At 40.3% G+C, this 16,045-nt stretch overlaps 1 protein-coding gene and 1 non-coding gene across 2 annotated transcripts in view; both read right to left on the bottom strand.

Annotated features, from left to right (window-relative positions):
• LOC117150744 (semaphorin-1A) overlaps positions 1 to 16,045 on the bottom strand; it is a 121,587-nt gene that overhangs the window by 48,954 nt on the left and 56,588 nt on the right. The gene's annotated exons all lie outside the window — the stretch shown is intronic.
• Positions 3,006 to 3,077, bottom strand: Trnad-guc. The gene has a single exon. It is a non-coding gene; the product is annotated as a tRNA-Asp (tRNA).

The raw sequence follows: 16,045 nt of genomic DNA, 5'->3' as shown, positions 1-16,045 counted from the left end.
TTGAAACGTATGTGCGTTTTGTCACTATCTCAAAAAGCTAACAACCGGCTTTTTAATTACTTTGCATCGAAATTAGGATTGTAGTATATTGCTTGAAGATACAGATTTAATTAAAACGATGTATTGATAAAACATGATGGTTTCAGAATAAGCAACATATTTCATAGTGTAATTGATTGGACTTCTCAATTCTAGACTCCTGTGGATTTATTTACCAATTCAGTGGATTCTAGATGAGGGTTTTAGTAGCAGACAAAGCAAAGGGGACTGAGTTAAATCCTAGGAAACGCTTTCAGAATTCTACTCGTCAATGTCATCATTGCCATCGTGCATGATTTTATGATGAAAGCATATATATATGTATGTACATACACACTTCTAGATTCCTTCGACTACTTGTGGCTTTTCGAGGTCCCTGCAACGAGTTTTCAGCCCGCTCAGCACTTTGTCGGGATAAACTTCTTCCGCAGCGTTTTATTTATTTAAACGGAAAGCCGATGAAGCTGAAAGTCTTAAGTGCCGAATGGTTGGTTCGGTGGAAAAACGCTTGCTTTGAAATCGGCCAAAGAGGCCGGGCTTTTATAATTTTACGCAGCTGAATACGTACGGCACACGTACCAGAGATACAAAAGACATAAAGAGTACAAAAGATATAAAGTAAACTGAAAGTAAAGATAAAAACGCCACAGGCTCAGAATAAGTGCAAAGACAATGATAAGGGCGAGCCGGAAAAATGCTTGTCAAAATGAAAGAGGAAAACAGGGGAAAATGTAAAACGCTAAAGTCGTCTCTCGGCTTCGGTTTTCCTTTCCTTTCCTTTTTTTTTTTCTTTCTACTTGACATGGCGGGTGCGGGACCTCTCAAAGGCAATAATTTTGCCCTGGAATTTTCACCTTGGCAACTGATGAATTGAAAAACTTAAAGTTTCTAGAGATGCTAATGGAGTGCAGTTGTTTAAAGGGAGGAGAATGGTAGACTAATAGGTATACTTAGAGCGCCTCTAGATACTTGTTGTGGAAGTGGACGTATTCATATATTACACGATACGCACCTGCAAAGATACAAAAGTAAAAGATTTCATTAGTATATGGTTTATGAGTTATATTATTTAGGCAATTTATGTGCTAACCCACTTGACTTTATCTATGTAATAATAAATATTTTATTCATATATGTAGATAGTTAGTTTTCCTCTCCATACTTCTATATACCTCGCTTTCATGCACATCTTCTAGACCCAATTTAATTCCTTACTAATTAAACCTTTTTTCCAATTGAGCTTTGGCAGCACTTTCATTAGTTTGTATTGATATACATTTTTAATAGCACACACTTGGACTAGTGATTTCCATTTGCGCTCGCCTCGTTTTTTGTCAATTTACTCAATTCACTGATTAGTTTTCAATTGGAGCAGCCATTAGAGCTCCATTTGAGTAATGCACATCGTGTTGTGCAACTGCAACTGTGTTGGACAGTTGCCTGGCGACTGTCGGCTAAAATGAATAATCGAATGGTGCTCGGAATTGGGAGCTGAATGGAATTCTGGTCCTGCCCCTTTGTGCATATTGCCATTTGGGTTCGCTGCTTGCTCGCTTCCGTTGCAGCTGGTTTTTCGCCTCACCCCCCAACCCACCAAAACTGTTTTTGCCCTTTTTTCCGATTGCTTTCCAGCAAGCCGGCAATTTATTTGTTCGTGACAAGGGGTTCCAACCGAAGAAACAAAACAGCGTTTAAAAGATGCAAATACCGCTGGGGTTCCTCTATATATTGCGAATGGCAAAATGGCAATAAAGAGAACTAAAATCAATGGAAATATTCGCGTTGGCATAAATTCCCTTTGAGGGAAACACAAGAGGGCACACAAAAAAATGCTCACACAGAACGAGAATACAGTTCGAAAAAGTTTGTAACCCAGATTCCTTTACCCTTTCGCTTGCAATTTTTCACCAATTTTGTGTTATTATTATTTTTTTTTTTTCGAAACTTTAGCCGCAGGTGTACTGCGCATTCAAGCTGAAAATGGCGGAAAATGTATAAGGATGGAGCAGGAACTGCAAAATATTCATTGTTTGCATCAGACCAACGATAGAGCCTCAAATGGAATTCTCATTTATATCAATATCATGACGGATATCGGATTGCTAAAAATATTATCAGCTGAAAAAAATAAGACTTAAAACTACAAAAAGCCCTACATGTATAAAGATAGTTATTAAATAGCATACATTAAAATTAGTTAGTCCCCTTGATAATATCCTGCTTACGTCCCTGATGGGAAATGTTGCTTTTGGGTTCCGTTTTGTGGTCTTCATATTACGGGATCTGGGCAAACTTTTTCCACTAGTCGCCCTTCATCCTGTTTTGTTTCTGTTATTGCTGCTATTCTCGAATTCGCTTTGCTTGTCCCAAACAAAAACACATTCAAACACACACACACACACGCGTCCTGGGGCAAATTTATTGAATTCGCATAGCAGCCAGGAAGGCAACTTAATTTTGAGGAGAAACTTTGTTAAGGTTCGCCATGTGCTCCAACAAACAGGAAACAAGCAAAAGGGCCAGCCAAACCCTCCCAGACATTTTCAAGTTCCCTTTTTCGTGGGCGGCGGATGGAGGGGGCGTGACCAGCCAACAACAAACGATGCTAAAGTTGGAGGTTTCGGTTTGTGTTTGCATTTTGTTAAGTGTTGAAAATTTATTAGTTTCACCTTAATTTGTTTGTTGCCTGCTTTACGTGGAAGCGGGTGGAGAGAGTCCCCAAGGAGTATCCGAAAACGTTATTCTTTCGCAGGCAATTTATTGTTATTGCTTTCAACACCCAGCCACAACATTCCCATACAAATATTAATGAGGAAAGTGGTGCTGCCGTCAATCACCCAATGTGTACGTTTCAGAAATCATTTAAATCCGCATTCAAAAGACATAAATGCTACCTACATAGGCTCTTTTGTTGCTTAAGATGACTTTTTGTCTTTTTCATTAGTAATAAAAAAAAATGCATCCATCTCCCCGACGGGGAATTGAACCCCGGTCTCCCGCGTGACAGGCGGGGATACTAACCACTATACTATCGAGGATGTTGTATGCCGCTTGCCAGATATGTAACTTGTAGCCCATAGCAATAACTAGCTGCCCAATGATTCTTAGAGCTTTAATCTAATTAGATTATTGCGATCGTTTTCGAGTTATTCACATAACGTATGCGTATACGAAAGCTTTAAAGCCTTAAAGCACACATCGCACAGTGGGCATAAGGGCAAAAAAAAAGATGAACGTACTACAATAAAGGGGCGTGCGAGCGGGATGGCAAATCAAAGTCAGCAGCGCAGCCAAATGGGGAAACATTGTTTTAAAACAATGAAATACAAGCTGCTGCTGCTGCTGCTGCTTCTGGTGGGCTTTCAACCGGGGAGCCAAGCTGAGCTACAAGCTGCAGGGACCAGCAACACGCAATAAAAGACAAAAGTGGAATATGTGCCACAACGCTGAACAGATGCCAACGACCAACATTCTACCGATCCCTATCCCCTTCCCATAGCCACCCCCTGACGACCCCCTTCCGACGCCAGCCCTGCCAGAACATGCGAGTCCACTTGAAACTTTGCGCTATTGTACTTTCACCCCCTACCAGCCATATATATTTTTTTTTTCTACAGCCGCTTCCAGCTGCGGACTTTCTCTAGAATCTTTGGCCAACTAAAGCCACTCACAACTGGCTAAAAAACTGGGGGAAATAAAAAAAAACAAGTATAGAGTTGGCAGAATCCAAACGGTTTTTACTTCGCAGTAGTAAGCTTCGTAACATATTAAAAAATATAGTTACTTCTAGAATGTAGATGCTATTATGCCAAAGTTATTTAGCATTCACATTTAATGTTCATAATAATATATATAAAAATAAAGACTGCCTATAAATGATATCATCACACAATTATACCATTAAGTTATGAGTAATTTTAAGTAAGTACTTAACCATATCGTATATAAATCCCAATCCCTGAAAGAATATCTCAATACATATAACTATTTTTTTAACAGAAAACAAATTTTTATAATGCCTGTGCTTAAATAAGAGTATACACCGCATGCAGCTACTGAAACTGCTGTTTGGGAAAAAAAAAGTTGGAAAATATAATTGCTGTGCTGCTTTGGCAAACTCCATTAAATTTATAAAGTGGGCAAAAGTTTTATTCTCATGCTTGCACATTTTTTATCCGCCACTTCAGACTGTGTGAATGGGCATATGAGCGCTTATTGATTAATAGTTTTATTGCATTCATGCAGACCCCGGTCATTAATTTTGCATGTTAAATAAAAGAGCACTCAATTATGTGGGCTGCATTCGAGGCGGGTAGTTGGCTGAATGAAATATTCATGCACTTTATGCTGGGCCTACCGTCAAACAATGCATGTTTGATGTGGAATTAAAGTCCTTTTCGCTCTCTGCGCACGAATATTGATTAGTTTGGGCCGGAAAATAATATTAAATATTCCTGTGAGCTGCAAAAGGTTGGGATTATGTTCTTGGTGCATTTAATAGTTAAGCTCCTTTCGGTGGGTTCCATTGTGAAATGTGTGCCATAAGCTATAACATTTAAAGCGATTCATTCATATAAAATGTACTCAAAAGCAATTTGTTCCCAATAGAACAGAGTTTTAATAGCTTAAGAATTTGATTAGAAAAATTTACCCAAGATGGCGGGGCATCAAAGTAATAGTTGGCGAATCCCAAAGACGAGGCGCCAAAATGCCTTCGAGGTGGAAAAACCTGAACGGAATATTTAAAAAAAAAATTAAAAGAACAGACCCAAGAGATTTTCCCAACCGCCCAGAAGAGGCTGCGAAAAGCTTTTTCCCATTTCATTTTCATAATTTCGCCATTTGGCAAGTATCTCACGCGTTTGCAATTATGTGAGGATTTTTCATTTCATTTGAGTTCGGGTCCATTCGAGACCGCAGTTGTAAGAGATTCTTCTATTGTTCATGTTTTGCTTGCTGCACATTTATGCGCAACCGCATTTCGAAAGCAATAAATTCTGCAGCTTTGCCCCAAAGTTGAGGAAGCAACAAAAATAGTAACAAACGGAATACAAAAAGTACGTGAAAGCTGCAAAAGAAAACTTTGCTCATTTGTGGCCACCGAATATTTTGATTTCCATTTTTATATTCACTCAGCAAAGCTCTGCGTGAAATATAAATTAATAAGTGTGCACACGGCAAGAAATTAAACATATTTTTTGACATCATTCAAAATCATTTTTTAACCAATTTTTTAAATAATTATATTGAAAACAGAAGTTATTTGAAAATTTGTTTTTATATGCATAAAACTTTCAACAAAATGTGTTGTCATACATAACCAATGATTTTACCCACACTTAAACAACTATTTCTTTTCTTAAAATGCTTATTGTAGTTGCTAAAATTTGCGCGTACAGTTGAACAACTGGAAAAAAAGTATATAAATATTTCACACGCTTGTTTTTATTGAAAAGAATATTTTTTGATGTTCCGGCAGCTGTTTACTTGGCTGCCTTTTATTACTTGATTTCATTTTTTCTGTTGCCTCCATTCTAAGCAAAGTTTTGTGGACTTTTCGCCAGAGCCAAGCAGCTTGTTATTATTTTTTGCCCTCAATGGCAAAAGTTGTAGTAGGAAACAACAATTTCTGCACCCCCAACCCCCGCACCGAACTCTCACCACTTTACTCAGTTATACCTTTGGTCCAAGTTCCCGTCGAGTTTTACCATGAAAATTAATTGCGCATTTATTTTGAGTGAGTTTTCGCATCCTGGCGCAGTAAAAAGGACGAGACTGGGGGCCTTTCCTTATAACAACCTGCCAGCATTTGCTGTTGCCATTCGCCGTCTTCTGCGGTTCCTTTCATCCCCCGGAAAACACGGCGGCGGTAAAAGTTAAGTAACCGTGCTCGAGTGGCATCGCCCTTCTACAGGTGACTGCGAAGAGGTTTATGCGTGTGAAGCTCACGCTCCATTCAGGCAATCAGTATGGCAGCTACTTGCGGTTCTGCTCGAGATAGAAGACCATCTCGGGAAATTTCAGCGGAACATCACCAAAAGGCAGGTGGGGTGAATCCAACTATCCAATAGTACACACTTTACAGGAGAAACTGGCAGCGAGATTGCTCCATAAATCTTTTGGTTTAAATCTATGGCAGCATTAGGATTAAACCTCATATAAAGAAGTATCTATCCGATAATAAACTCTTTAAAGTACTAGCTGATGGCTAAATATATCAGTTGGTTTGTATCTAAGCCCATAAATTGTAATGATTAAAGCTTAATTCATTTCAAAATAATATCTATAGCTGTGGTCAGCAGACGAATCGCTTCATAAATATGCTTATTTGTATCTACCAGAACTCATAAATTTAACAAATTAAACCATAATTTTATTTTAATTTATTATTTTATTATCAAGGCGGTTTGCTGCTTAAAGTATAAATTCGCAAAAGATTAAGCACAGCTATTATGTAAGTCAACCAATAAGTTCTCAAACTATAGTGTTTCCCAACCAGCACGCGAATCAATGTGGTTACGATTAAATTTACCGAATCGTAATGAAACCGCAGAAACTAATAATGAAAAATCGCAAACGTTAAACGACCCCCTGGGGTAGACAGTTATTGCAACACCCAGTCAAGTTCGATGAAAAGTTACAGCCACCCAAATTATACACCCCAATCAACCATGCACCCATGCCACCCACATCATTTGCAATCCGATAACAATGCGGGTGCGTTTAGTTGCACGATACACGAATGCCAACAAGAAATGCCTCTCGGATAGTCAGGGTCCATGCAAATTACGTTAGGCCGGCGACTTTGATGTCGCCAGCAGTGAAATCGAATCACAGGGCAAACACTCAACGTGCCACGTTATCCGATCCGTTGTGGCAACCTGATTTGCTAACGATAATTTCCAGTTTTGAAAGCCATGGCATTTGCATTTCAGTATAGTGCGAGGAGGCACTATGGGGGATTATTGGAGAGCTTCATTGCGGAGCTCCCCCTTTTGATTAGCAATTATACAAGGAGTACTGGATGTGGTCGAGAGCTTGTTGAGACCCAAATAAGAGGATTGCGACTTAAATAAAACATTTTTCATTCCTAAGAATAATAGTTCTTTCTAGAAATAAATGTATCTATGATCTATGACGTCATTCTGTACTTCCATCCAATTCATAGTACGTTCTAATACGAGTTAGTCATTCTGATAAATGTATATGATTTTATCAAGATATCAGGCTGATTTCCACCCCCTAATTTATTGGGGTTGCAGTTGCCGGGACTCTGACGACACTAATCAGAATTAGTTGCTGCTATATCCGTCCGGCAGTCAGTTTGCCCCCACTGCTTAGTCGTACTTTGTGTCTACAATTTATTTCAGTCGTTTTAATTGATTCTGTCGCTTTTCTCGCTCGGGGGTTCCATGGTTTGCTCCATGGGCTGCCAAAGACGCAGAGTGCAGCCGGCGCATCTTGTTATTTGTAGCAATTAATATCCAATATCTGGGTGCTGGCATCATTAGTTTATTTTCCTTTCGCTGCCAACTTTATTTTTATTCCCTTTCCAACAAATATGTATATGTACATCCCTTTTTTTGTTATTCTTTTCTATCTGTCCGATACGTTTCACTTGGCGCTACAAGGAAAGCTACTAATATCAATGGGAAAACTACAACAAAGGCGCAGGCCAACTTCAGTGCTGTTATTAAGAAGCGAAGGGAAAATACACTGGGAAAATCTCTTACTATAATTGAAGTCCAATAAAAACATTGTCATTAATATAATGTAACTTCAAGTCAGGCAAAATTGTTTAGTAAAGATTCATATAATATTCTATTTTAAGTTTATCAATATTTACAAGATAAGAAATAGCTCATTTATTATTTAACATTTTTCGTATTTCTTTAGATTTTAAATTTAAATTGCAATTTTTGCGTTAGTGTACAGGATGACCGGGGTTGACTGGCTTTTGCTCGACTCCTTCCTGATGATGCTGCATTTGACAGACCATTTATCATCCCACTAATTGTGTATCATTAAAAAAAGAGGCAAGTCCGCGCGCAGATCCGACACTGGCGCCGATGTTAACCCAAAGGATCCGGGCCAGGAGCGGGAAATACAAAATAAAAACAGCTCCGTTTTCATCCGCAGGACGAAGCCACAGCCGGCGGTATCGATGTTCGCTGACAATAGCAGACTGTGACAAGCAGCCGGGCTTGGCTCGAATGCCGGCGACATTAACAGGGAGCACTGGCAACAACAAACAGCCAGTGACAGTGATAGAAATCTGTGGCAAGCAGATTAAACGTGTTCACAGTCCGCCGGCAGGAGGCCAATGGAAGGAGGTGTCTTTGTAGAAGTCAGTCATCATTATCGCCACTTTGCCACCCGCCGAATGGAGCGCAAACACAATGGGTGCAAAAAATCAATAGGGGGCAAAACTAATGATTCTCAAGAATATACATATGATATATCAGATAACCCAAGATTGAAAACTTTTCATAAACAAATCTACACAAAACCCCATAGGATCCCCTTTCATTTTGAAGATTGCTGACTTGGTTACGTTCAAATACTCTTAGAATTTCATGATGTGGTATGTGTTATGCGTTTTAGATCAGAAATCAATAACTTGAAGCGTGCTAGCTTTTTTCTATCCGGTTTAATGTTTGCAAAACAAAAGTATATAGTCATATAAAGGTTCGATCCCAGAATTTAACCCTTTTCAGCAGTAATCCCCACTGTTCAAGAACGCGGACGACAACAATGGAGCCGGATGTGTGTCGATGGTGGGGGAAGCCAGACTAATGAGAAACGTGCGCCATGAGTTGCGATAAATGGTTAAGTCAGCGGAATCGCTGATAGTAGTAAGCCATCTATCGCAGGTTCTGCCCCGCGGCAGACCCTCGCAACGCACAAATACATAATAATCATAAAAATTCAAAGCTCCATCGCCCCGCACCACTCACTAAATGGCATCGATGATGGATTACGACGTCAACTCGTTGGTTATGGTACTGAAATTGAGCCCGAGCCCTGATGAAAATGTTAATGTCGTTGCCAATCGCTTTGTTAATCCATCCATCCCCATCATCCCATCCAGGACGAGTTGCTTGATTTTCCGATTCCCCGGCCTCGGTCCATTCCCATGGTGAGGTCGGAGGAAAACAATTATGACCAGCTTTGTGCAGGATCTCCCCGAACTGGTGGCCAAGTTAGTTTGGTGTCCAGGACTGGGCGAAAGTTGTCACGTAATACACACTAATTAATATTGATATTTTCTGATAATGAGCCTTCGATGGCGTGGCCATTGCAATTTCTGCTTAGTCAATGGCATTTTAATAGGCCGGAATCGATATTCTGCCCCGGGGATAACTTGCTTCTAATTAGAGCGAAATGCTAATTGAAATAGTAGAGTTGGAAATTCGCTTAAGTGTATGGAGGAATTTAGGAGTAATCCCCATCGATTGCTAAGTATGTCAGCGAACTCTCTGCATTGCTGACTGCCTGACTTTCCCATTAGCTCCATTTGTGTATCTGGGATCTGAGATTTTGTTCAAACTTAAGCTCACGCATCAAACATAAATTTGTTTATGACTCCTATAAAAGCAGCATAGAGCATCATTAGTTGTAGTTCGCAAGTCGCAAACTACAATAATCTCTCCACTCCCGTAATTAGTTATGTCTGACAGCAAATCTCGATTGCCACACCCACCCATTGTCATTATAAAGCCCAACACGTATCTTGTTCGACATTTGATAGAACAAACAATACAAAACGAAGCGGGCAAAAGAAAAGGAAAACTCGTTTCGACCTTAACGGGGTCGTAAAGGAGCCAGGAGTTGGCTAGCTGGTTGGTTTCGGTTAGTATGCCAAATGCATTCAATGCGGCAGGTCCTGCAGATCACACTTAATGGTTATGCCCATGTCTACAGCAGCCTCGTAAAAGTGAGAGGGACAAAAGCCATGAAAAGTGGCTACACTGAATGAAAAACACATAACAAATTGCAAATTAAATTTCAAATATAAAAACTTATGTTTTTATAAACGGTAAGTTAAACCTATAGAAAGATTTATCAGTTATTAATTTTATTTAATTTTTGTTCAGTGTACCGCTTGACATCCTGTTCTCTTCTCGCTACTGATAAGAACGAGTGGGTAGGGCAACGAAAATATTTAATGAAATCAGCAGTGGCACAACAGCGTGGAGATGGAAGCATAACAAAATGCAATTGTTGCATTATTAATTTATATTATGCGCAATTGTTGCAAACTGTGGGCAGAAGGTCCTCGCACACAGATGCACAGCCGCACACACACACACACACACACACACACATGGCCGCCGTTCATGCGGAAAATCGCGGCAAGGACGACGAGGGGGAGTAATCGGGGTTGGAAACAGACACAGGCCGCAAGATAAGCACCATGTAAAGGTTGCTCGACTGAAACCGTAAAAGAAGCACAAACATAACAAAAAAATATATATATACTCCAAAGGATAACGACGGCAGGAGGAAGTAGAGCCAACCAATTTGCTACCGCACTCGCTGCCTTTGTTTCTCGCCCGGAAAGGTGAAGGAAAATGTGGTAATAAAAACAACAATTGAACACAGTTATGATTGAAGTGGAAGCAAAGCCAGCACAAAGGACCTCGCCATACGGGGTAGTTAAGTTAAGGGATCTGGGGCCGAGCCACCGCATCCACCACCACCATCACCACCACCACCACCACCGCCATCAGCACCACAGGTCCATCCCCAGCTGGCGCTGGTATTGTAATACGTATCGATCGATTTGATGGCTGCCACTGCCGATGACACACACACACACACACACGCAGCCTCTTCTAATCGCACGAGATACACATTGAAAGTTGGAAAAATCCACAAAATAATTCCAGATTTGTCGGTGAGAACTGCGTAACTAAAAATGCAGCTAATGAATTTTTCTGCCTATTTGAATGACTTTAAAATTGCAATGGTCAGCCTATGGAACAAGCTGACCAGTAGGAATATATTGGTTTCATGTTTTTTTTTGCTACAAAATTATTTTTTTTTTTTAACTTTATCCAATATTAACTACGTAATATAAGAAGTTCAAAGTTATACGATATAAGTTAGAATTAATCCATTTTTGAACTGCTTGACTAACCCCTTAAAACTGATTTATGCCACTTTATTAGGAAATGACACGGTTTCCACATAAGTTTAAAACCACGAACATTTTCTTAAGCGAATCAATAACTCATATCAATGGCTGAGGTAGAGAGACCTCACCTCGATTCCATGTCTAATGCTCAGTTGGCTAATTTGGTAAACCGATTTCTTGCGCATTATTTCCAGCTCAGTTGCTCAATTGATTGAACTAATCAAAGTTTCTGCCTGAGTGCAACTTTCTCGCAGTGTAGCCGGCACAGGAAATGGTAAGTTTGCCAACAATTATGGTTCGCATGGCTCCACCCACCTTCCCGCCGCCGCTGCTCATCCCATCCCATCCCATGTGTGTTGTGTTTGTGATCGAACTAAGCGCTGCTCCGTTTACCGCTTTGGGGCCAAGGCCCATCATCCAACTTGGGGTTTTGGCCGGGTGGTTTGGCGGGTTGGACAGTGGAGGAGAGAGACTTTGATTATGTTGTTGCCTCAATAGTGGCGAGGCAACAAACGGGTGGCGCCACCAAGGTGGGACAGGGACAGAGGACTAGCCCTCGGCGGTCCGTCTCTGTTCGTCGCCGGTTTATGGTTTGCGTTTGCATTTTCAACTAGTTAGCAGCTCTCGACGAGTCAGGCAGCCAAATTGCGGTTCACTATTCCAATGAGACATACACACCAGTACACTGCGCCAAAAATGATCGACTCGCACGCCAAAGAAGTTATATCATTTGAAGGCAGTGAATCAATCAAAGCAAGCAAGAAGTGTGCTCTTCATCTTTTTCAGTGTATTTAGTATCTGTGTGTGCTTGGTCAAAATAATTGTTATTGTTGCTTGAGTGGAATGGGCATGAGTAGTGGGTAGGGGGTTGGGAGGCGATGAAGAACCGCATCCTCCAAACATTATAACGTTTTGTGGTATTGTGATTAACATTTCGGCCCGAGCCCCTAATGACCAAGTTGTCGACTTAGGATCGACCATTCTCGGCAGCGGCAAAGTTATTAAACTCATATGTGTAACTCGGCATTGATTGGCGCCTGGTGGTGTGCGTGTGCGGTTTCCCAGTGTGTGTGTGAATGACAGAGTGTATATGTGTATGTATGTAAGGGCTTGTGCCCGCGCTTGTTTGTCCAACGCCTCGTATACGTAATGAGTTTGCATGTGCATTTTCAATAAAAATTCATTTCACAATCGCTTCAGTCGAGTGTGTACAATGCTCGAGTAATTGCATTTTAAAAATTGCTTATTAAGGCAGAAATGGACACGCCCCGTACGCCCAGCTCCCTGATATATCCTTTGTGTCGCCTGCCCAACAGAACGAGCTCTCGATTCATTCTCCTACTTAATGGCCATTAATTAAAGTTTCTGATTAGCCCACAAATTACATTCACGTAGCTATCTGCAAAATGGGCACTTATACCATTTAATTTCTTACTCAATTTAACCACATAGTAAATTCTCAGTCAAGTTATCAAATTGGGTCAAGAATTGACGATTTTACGAACCTGCAATGAGAACAAAGAGCAGATAATAGGAATTAGAATGTTATTTGAATAGGTATTAAAATTTTATAATACAAGTTAGCGACATGGTTTGTACATCTTGTCGTATACGTAATACTGAAACCATAATAACCATTAAATGTTTTGGGACTTTATTTGGCTATGCTGCAATTAGAATACCCTGAACTATATGGAAAAGGAGTTCACACTCCACCTTACAGTAAAATTTATGGTTGGCGAAAAACTTCGAACTGAAGAGACGGATCCCGTCTGTCAAATCAACGTGGAGAGCGCCGCAAAGTATGCAATTTACAAAAATAACGTGAAATATTTTCGCAACGCATCGCTGCCTGGCTTGGAAAAAATAGGAAAAAAAACACACCCCACAAACTGCATCCTTAACCCAACTTTAGCTTCGACACGAACTGATTTATAAAGTTTACAAATGCGTGGCAAAAACCTCGTGACTTGACTTGACTGACGGACCCGGGGTTTTGGCTTGCTACGGCTTGGTTTTGGCTTGAGCTGGCTTCAGTTTCTCGGATTTTGGTTGAAAAACGTTTGCCACTTAACACGTACGCCGCATATTTTGTGCCACGCCCTATCCTAGCCTTTTTCGAGCGTACCCCGTCCGTCCGAAATGTGTTTTTACACCCAGAAATTTTTGCTGATTTTGCTGAGTTCGTTTGCAGCCGGCGAAATTTATACGCTGAGTGCAGAAGTTGCTCCGCTGACTGCTGCCATGTGCTTTGTTTGTGCCGCTCTGATCCTTGAATAATCAACAACAGCAGCAGTACTATACTATATATATATATATATATATATATATCTATATATATTTATATATATGGCGGTGGCAGCCGAACAGATAAACACACACACAAAATCGAAAAAAAAAAGCTATGGTCTAGGTTGGCGATTCGCAGGCAGCAGCGTACGTTGCTCAAATATTAATGTTGACCCTGGACGGGCAGACAGGACTCGACTGCTCGTTAGCCGGTTGCACAGGCCGCAAGGATACATCCAGTATGCCGCAGATGCGGCGGCATCATTCGTAATCAGGAGATGAACTTTCGCCGTCATTAACACAATATTTTAAAGAATTGACAAAGATTTGTGCAGCTCGCGTGCAGAATTAGTTGATTTGTTCTAAATTTATTAGGTTTGCTTACGAATTCAATTGGCTAATGGTATTATAAAGGACAACCGACAAATCCCAATCCTTAACCTTAAATCAATTGTCATAAGAAATGCATTTTCATACCTAACTTAAACTGAGATGATCCTCATAAAAAATGCACTGTTTGACTTTGCAATATATTCAAATATTCAAACACTTTGTATTGCTGAAGCAAATCACGATTCGATGCCTCATCTTTCACTGCTACTCTCCCGATGCAACTGTTATTTATATCTTTGTTATTGTTTTTCAGCAGCTGGCGATGTTGGGATTTTCCTGTCTGTGTTTTTGGCCATTAGATGAGGAAAAACTCCTATCCCAAAGAGTCGCTTATCTTTCGCCCTTTGGCTGGTTGATTTTTGCTTTGCTCCTCAGAACTTTTTGTTTCACCGATTTCGCGATGTTTTATGGCATAGTGCAGAGTGCAGAGGATGCTAGCAAAATATTGTCTATATTTTCCAACTTATTGTGCTCATGTTTACACTGCTGCTCCGGCAGGACTCGCTTGACTGTCTAAGCTGGCGGATATTTCAATCGGTATTCCGCTTAGTCTCAGTGCTCGTTTAATATGTATTTCATGTTTTAATATTTGACACGATTGCACAACAGTTGCTCGCTGTGTTTCTCCAACATTCTTTTCGTTTGCCAGTCGCGCCCGTCCATCGAATTCTTGGCATTTGCAGCGACCAGCAAGCCAACAAAGTTTCCACCCATTTCCTTCTGGCGCACGACCTTTGACCCAACTCACACCCCCCTCCCCCCTTGCTGACAAACATTTGGGATTGAATAAGTTGGCTCCGGTGTTTGCCAAGATTTTGCAAAAAAAACGTAAGGAAAGGAAAAAGAATTAAAAATAAAATATGCCGTAGAAAAGTTTATGACACTTATTGCTGGCAGAAGAAGTTGATCCGATTGAGATGTCCAATACTGAAACAAAGTTGGAATCATTGGGTTTTTAATTTAAATGTATTGATCCGCTCTGGGCCACATTCAAAAAATGCCAGACAGCAATTTTAAACTATTTATCTAGTTTTCAAATAACCAAGGATTATTTGAGTACGCCCACCACATTTGTATTGCAATGAAATCCAAGGGGTAATAACATTGAAAATAAATATAAGAAACTATTTGATTGACTTGTGGTAATGTGTGCTTGCCAATAATGCCACTTCTTAGATAACCATCATAAAATCTCAAGTTTATTTCAAATATTTTTCTTCGATTAGCCGAAGCCGAAGGCCAAGTTGACAGTTTCTCGTTGATCTGAACATTTTTATTTGGTCTCCTCATTTCCTTGACTCCAATCCATCCGCAGTCCCCTGCCCATGAGTCCACCAGCTGTTGACTTCAACTTATAGAAGCTCGGGATTTAAGTGTTATTGTGGGCAATTTGATACTTTCGATTGAGCAACAACATTTGCTTGTGCGTTCAACTGAAGCGTGCAATCCAGACAGGCCAGCCCCACCCAACCACCCAACCACACGCCCATCCCCAACCGCACCACCCAGCACCACCCACCATCGTGCACCACTCAGCAGCGAGAAACCCACCACATAATTCTGTAAAAACACGCAAAAATGGCTGCCACACATGTGCACAGTGAATACGAAAATAAATAACTTAATATGTGGTGTACATTTTAAAAAATAATACATTTGACAAGTGCAAAATGATTACTTGTGATACAATTCTCATAGTAACTATTGCTCAAGTTAAAGTGGAAAATTAAAAGAGCTATCTCATAAGTGATATATATATATCAGGGGTTTTCTTTCCAAGTGTAAAAGTCTCCAACACTCCTTTTCGCAAAGTTACTCAGACGCTTCGAAAACAAGTTGAATATAAATGATGTTGTGTGAAGCGGCAGCAGAATAAGAATGAGAGGAAAGGACGAAGGATAAGCCAGGACTCGGTACTAAGAAAGATGTCTTGTCTGCAAGTGTGTGTGTCTGCGTGTGTGAGGGTTGTTGTGCTGGTTATTTATTTGTATGCTAAGCTGAAACATTCAAAATATCCAATATAAATCGTTAGCCAACTTTAACCAATAAAATATAATGCTCATGCACATTTATAAACTGACCGAGAACGGGACAGATAAAATGTGCTCCTTTAAATCTGAAGAGCTTAGCAACAGATACATTTTGCCAATATCAAGCTCAACTTCAAATTTAATGCAATATCAA

The sequence above is a fragment of the Drosophila mauritiana genome, chromosome 2L (genome assembly GCF_004382145.1).
Source record: "Drosophila mauritiana strain mau12 chromosome 2L, ASM438214v1, whole genome shotgun sequence".
Classification (NCBI taxonomy): Eukaryota; Metazoa; Arthropoda; class Insecta; order Diptera; family Drosophilidae; genus Drosophila; species Drosophila mauritiana.
Note: the sequence above shows the minus strand (reverse complement) of the source record. Positions and strands in the feature narration are given on the sequence as shown.